The sequence below is a fragment of the Halyomorpha halys genome, unplaced genomic scaffold (genome assembly GCF_000696795.3).
Source record: "Halyomorpha halys isolate HHAL.00 unplaced genomic scaffold, Hhal_1.1 Scaffold224.1, whole genome shotgun sequence".
Taxonomy (NCBI): domain Eukaryota; kingdom Metazoa; phylum Arthropoda; class Insecta; order Hemiptera; family Pentatomidae; genus Halyomorpha; species Halyomorpha halys.
In genome coordinates, this window is record NW_027111010.1 from 544,871 (window position 1) to 551,324 (window position 6,454).

Consider the following 6,454-nt stretch of genomic DNA (forward strand, 5'->3'; position numbering starts at 1 on the left):
TGTTGTATGGTAGAATGAGATGTTCTAAATCCAAACTGGTGATCAGGAATAACATGATATGAGTCTAGAATTGGATAGAGTCGTTTTAATAGCTAGAGTTTTTCTAAGATTTTGCCCATAATGGGCAGTAGTGAAATAGGACGGTAGAAAGATGGATATTCAAGTGGCTTGGAGGTTTTCGGAAACATTTTTATTTTAGGTATTTTTCAAGGGTCGGGGAAATAGTTGGATCGTAGGGTAGCATTATAGATAAGGTAAGGAGTAGGATAACTTTACGAGGGAGCTGTTTCATAATGTCTACTGTGATAAGATCGTGGCCAGGAGCTTTTTTAGAAGGTAATTGGTGGATGATGTTCATTATTTCTCAGGGATGAAAGGCTTTAGGAGGAAGGGTCATTTGGAGTGGAATTGTAATCACTGCTTCAACATGTTCAAAATGGATTGGATTAAGGATATCAGGATGGGGGTTAAAAGTTTTGAAGAGATGTTCGCCGAACATTTGAGTTTTTTCTTCATCTGATCGTGTCCAAGTCTTATTTTCAATGAGAAGTGGATGGTTGAAAGATTTGTATTTTAGTAGCTTTTTAGTAGTTCTCCATAATGATTTGTCTGTGGTATTTAAGCTTTCTGTTAAGTTCTGGAAATGTTGTATTCTGTGTTTTCTAATTTCTGCTTTTAGTCTGTTAGTCAATTTATTGTTATGAGTTTTGTCCGAGGGATATCTTGTTCGGTGCCACCTCGCTCTTACCCGACGTTTTTCTGTTAATAATGCCTGTATATGACGAGTTATGTTGTTTTCTCTAAAATTTTTTATGTTCATTGGTGAAGTTTTGTTAGTGATAGTAGTTCCTATCGATCTAGAAAGTATTTCGATAGCAGAGTCGATCTGTTCTTTTGTTTTTAGTGGAATGTTTAAGTCAAGTACGTTTTCAAGACCAGTCCGAAAATTTTTCCAGTTTACCTTTCCTGTAACCATTGAAGGGGGAGAGGGTCTAGGAATAGGATTAGAATGGATGTGAAGTAGAACCGGGCTATGATCTGAAGAGAGGTCATCTAAAGATTGAATTGTGGATTGTGATGTGGGTATTTGGGAAGTAACAAATATATCAAGGATATCGGGACGTTTTTTAAGGGATGTAGGCCAATAAGTAGTATTTTTAGGAGAGAGGATGGAGTAACTATTGGTTGTTGTGACTCGGGAAAGAGTCCTACCACGAGTATTGGACGTTCTGCATCCCCACTGTTGATCTTTGGCGTTGAAATCTCCTCCAGCAATAAATCGCGGACCAAGGGACCGGAATAAGGAGTCAAGATGGCTATAGGAAAGGGAAATACCTGGAGAACAATATATAGCTGAAAGTGTAATGTTAAACGGGCGAGAGGATAAGATGACGGATGTTGATTGAATAATATTAGACGGAGTGGAAGGAATAAGAGAGTGAGGTAAAGATTTATGAATAAGGATACAAGAACCTGCGTGGGATGTGTTGTCAGGGTGATCTGTACTATATGTAATGTAGTCACGTATGTAGAAGTAAGAATGCTTTGTGAAATGGGTTTCAGTAAGTAGTGCTATGTCGATGAAATGTTCATGGAGGAATATGTCAAGTTCGTCTCGGTGGTTATGTAGTCCATTTGCATTCCATAAAAGTATATTTAAGGTGTTTTTGTTCATCTAGTTAAATTGAACGGGATTTCATTAAGGAGTCTGGTTAGGAGTGAGATAAGAGGCTTGGTTGTGTCTTGAAGATCACGAAGGAAGGAGGAAAGAATAGATGTTATTTCAGGTGCATTTTGGCTGTTTCGCGAATAGAAGGTTTGATCATGGACATGAGTGTAGGTTGGTCTAGGAAGGGATTGAGCTCTTTTTTGGGATTGTTGAATTGGTTCCTCGGTTACTGGAGGTTCTGGGAAAAGATTGACCGAAGAGGAAGTTTGGGATAGGGGAGGAAGTAATTAAGAAGAAAATTCCTACACAGGTCTTTAGGATTGACCTGTGTAGGAATTTTCACATTTTTGGAAGGAAAATCATTTGTAGGTGGTTTAGTCTGTGGATAGGAGCTTGGGGACAGATATAGTGAAGTCTGAGGGAGAGAAACAGAGGACTGAGGCTGAGGGTGGGATGTCAGAGGAAGATGAGAAGCTTGAGGCGCCTGAACTCAACGAGTTACTTCTTAGTATTTAATAAAAGGCTGTCTTCTGGAGGTAATGGGTTGTTGTAAGCGATTAGTGATCGGGGTACGATGTTCTACGTCGCTCGTTGATGGGCCAGCAAGTTCTTCTCCTAGAACCACTTTGTTTTGATTGAACTCTTTTAATGCAGAATTTGTGGTTTTTTGGCGTTGGATATTTTTGTATATTTCACAACCTTTGTAGTTAGCAGGATGACCTTCTTTCGCACAGAGTACGCATTTAGCTAACAATAATTTTAAATTTTGATAGTGTCCTCTGCATAAAATATCAAATAAACTATTAATGATACTGACTAGGGATTTAAGCGGTTTTACAGTAGCTAGGGTAAGAATATGATGTTTGAGACTATTGTAGCCTAAAATGATCTCTTGATATCAGTTAGGCATGATACTTTTTGTGAACTGCAGGCGTGGCAATGTTGTATCATTTTAATTCCTATGAATTTAGGTAATGGAAGGCATTTTTAAAATGATCATCAATATATTGTGTTCAAAAGGAGATTCTACGTACCGAGATTACTATTGATATCTATTGAATTTAGTTTTTATATCCAAAGATCTATTACAGTAGCATGGGTTGGAATATGATGTTTGAGACTATTGTGGCCTAAAATAGTCTCTTGATATCAGTTAGTCATTATACTTTTTGTGAACTGGAGTCGTGGCAATGTTGTATCTTTTTAAATCCTATGAATTTAGGTAATGCAAGACATTTTTAAATTGATCATCAATATATTGTGTTCAACTGGAGATGTTAAGTACCGAAATTACAATTTAGAAAACCTAGACCGAAACTATTTACAAATTTACAGCAAATGCTTGATATCTATTGAATTTAGTTTTTGTATCCAAAGATCTGTACCAGGGATTGAGAGAAGGAGGTATGGGAGGTGATAAATATGTCAAGGATATCCGGTCGTTTTTTTAGGGAGGTAGGCCAATAAGTAGGATTTTTGGGCGAGAGGATAGGATAAGTATTGGAAGTGGAAACTCGGGATAAGATATTACCACGGGGGTTGGTTGTTCGGCATTGCCATCTTTGGTGTATAGCATTGTAGTCTCCTCCAGCAATGAAGTACGGTCCGAAGGTTCGGAATAAGGAATCAAGAAGGTTATTCGAAAAGTTATTGCCAGGAGGACAGTATACAGCTGAAAATGTAACATGGAAAGGGCGAGTCAAAATTATTACCGAGGTCAATTGGATTGCATCAGTTGGATTGGAAGGAATAAAGGAATGGGATAAGGATTTGTGGATAAGGATGCAAGTACCAGCATGAGAAGTGTTATCTGGGTGGTCTGATCTATTAGTGATGTAGTCACGTATGTAAAAGTGTGTCCGTTGAGTGAAATGAGTTTCAGACAGTAGGGCTATGTCAATGTGTTTATCGTGTAGAAATAAGTCAAGTTCATCACGTCGGTTTTGTAGACCATTGGCATTCCATAACAAGACAGGGGCCTTGTACTCATCGTAGGAAGTTAAATGGGATTTCGGATAGGATTCGTGGGAGAAGGTTGATCAGGGTCTCATGAAGATCTTCCAACTCATGGTCTCTTGAAGATCTTCCAGGAAGGATGTAAGGATAGAGGTTATGTCCATTGGATTTTGGTAAAGAGGATATGTATCAGGAGCTTGTAATGAATAGTTTGTATGACTAGGAGTACTGATTGGGGACTGGGCTCATTGTGATATATGCCCTGGTGCTGGGGTATGAGGTGTTGTGTTAGTTTTTAATGGTAGTTGGGACGAGGAGTTCATCAGAACAGTAGGGTGAGATGGAACTAGGAGTGGATGTGACGGCGGCAATTTTACCCTTAAGAGTAGGTGATGGGGAGGATTACGAGACGTTTTTAAATTGATCATCAATATATTGTGTTCAACAGGAGATGTTACGTACCGAAATTACAATATTGAAAACCTAGACCGAAACTATTTACAAATTTACAGCTAATGCTTGATATCTATTGAATTCAGTTTTTATATCCAAAGATCGGTACCAGGTGTATTTTCCATTAGTTTTTCATTAAGGGATACTAGGGGTTTTGTACTCCTTTTGGGACTTCGAACAGAGATTCGGTTTTGATTTTACTGAGAAGGGATTTAAGTTCTTTTATTTATTTATTTATTTATTGATATTTACAACTGTATAAAAATACAACAACTAAATTTGAAGTAAGATAATAGTGATATAATACAGCATGTAGAGAAACTATCCAGTAGTAGAACTCTAAAAACATTTTACAATATAAGGTCACGAGGCGATCTTCTTTTCAGTGCCCTCGGATGATTGCCAGGAATGGAAGAGGAAGCAAGGTTAGAAACTAGTTGGTTAGAAATGGAACATTTAGGTCTTTTGGAACATTGGATGGCTTTATTAGGAACAAAATAAGGACCATTGAGGATTTTACGAAGGATTTTGGATTGTAAAGATTGGATACGAGAGGAATTCGAAGGTTTAGTGGAGCCCCAAAGCTCAACTCCGTATGTCCAGATGGGTCTAATTATTGTCATGTAGATCTTTTGTAATGAGTTGGAAGTTTAGACCATTTTTCTAATAAGTGCTGTAATAGTCGGAATCTGCGTGCAGTTTCCTGTCTTTTCAGTCTTGTGTGAGGATTCCAGGTTAGTCGTTTGTCAAGGTGTAGTCCATGATAACGAATCTGTTCTACAGGGGTAAGTGTCATATTATGAAAGTATACTGTAGGGCAGTCGGTAGGTTTACGACGAAGAGTAAATGTGTTTTTATGGGATTTATTTTTATCCTCTAATTTGGACACCATTCTTCGAGGATTTTGATATGGGATTGAAGAGTTTGGGATGCAATCAAAGGGTTATTACTAACTGTGAGCACACATGTGTCATCAGCATACGTGGTAAGGATAGTGTTAGTAGTTGTTGGGATGTCAGCTGTATAGAGGGTGTAGAGGATGGGACCGAGGATACTTGAGGAACACCAGCGGATTGAAAATAGAGGGATGAATAGGAACCATTGTGGTTTACTTGGTATAATCTATTAATAAGTAAGGAACGGATGATGAGAAAATATGTAATAGGTAGGAATGTATGGAGTTTGTAAAGTAGACCCTTGTGCGAAACTCGATCAAAAGCCTGCTCTATATTGAAAAAGACTCTGTACATTCCGCGGTCCAAAGAAGACGAGACTACGTCCACCACACGATGACATTGCTGGATAGTGGAGTGGGATGTACGGAATCAAAACTGGTGATCTGGGATTATATGATTGGAATCTAGGATGGGGTATAGGCGTTTCAAAATAAGTTTTTCGAGGATTTTTCCCATGATCGGTAATAGAGAGATGGAATGGTAGGAGGATGTGTGTTTTGGCGGATTTTGGGGTTTCGGGATCATTTTGATTATCGATAGTTTCCATGTGTCAGGAAAATATGTGGAACGGAGAACGGCGTTACATATTATATATAAGTTTAAGGATGTGGGATGTTATTTGGTCGTATCCAGGAGCGTTGTGGGCAGGTAATCGCTGAATAATGCTGGATATTATGCTTTAGGTGGAAGGGTCATTTGGAGTGGAATATTGAGTTCTGCTTCAAAACATTCAAGGTGAATTGGGTTAAGGATGTCGGGATGCGGAATAAAGGTGTTTTCCAAAGGTTCGCGTTGTTTGTTCGTCAGTTTTGGTCCAGGTTTGGGATTCGGTGAGAAGAGGATAGTTAAAATCTTTGAAATTCATCAGCTGATTGTTGGTTCTTTATAAAGATTTGTCAGTAGTTAGATTTTCAATAAAGTTAAGTAAAATTTGAATTTTCTAATTTCTTCTTTAGGTTTGTTAGTCAATTTTGTGTAATATGTTTTATCAGTTCGATATCTGGTCCGATGTCACTTCGATCTTGACTCTTCGTTTTTCCCTTATTAAGATACGAATATACTGTGCCAGGTTAGTTTGTTTATTATTATTCATTTTACTAGTTCTATAAGTGTTGTCATTTATACTTGTTCTTACTGATTCTGTGAGTTTTTCTATAGTTTCGTCGATGTCTTGTTTTTGTTCCAAGTCGTATCTAAATCCGTTCCAGTCAACTCTTTAATTGGAAAGTCCTGGAAATTACAGCTTATTCTTGATATCTATTGAATTTAGTTTTTATATCCAAAGATCTATATCAGGTGTATTTTCAATTAGTTTTTCATTAAAGGATAGTAGGGGTTTTGTACTCCTTTTGGGACTTCGAATAGAGATTCGGCTTTGATTTTAGTTACTAGGGATTTAAGCGGTTTTATAGTAGCATGG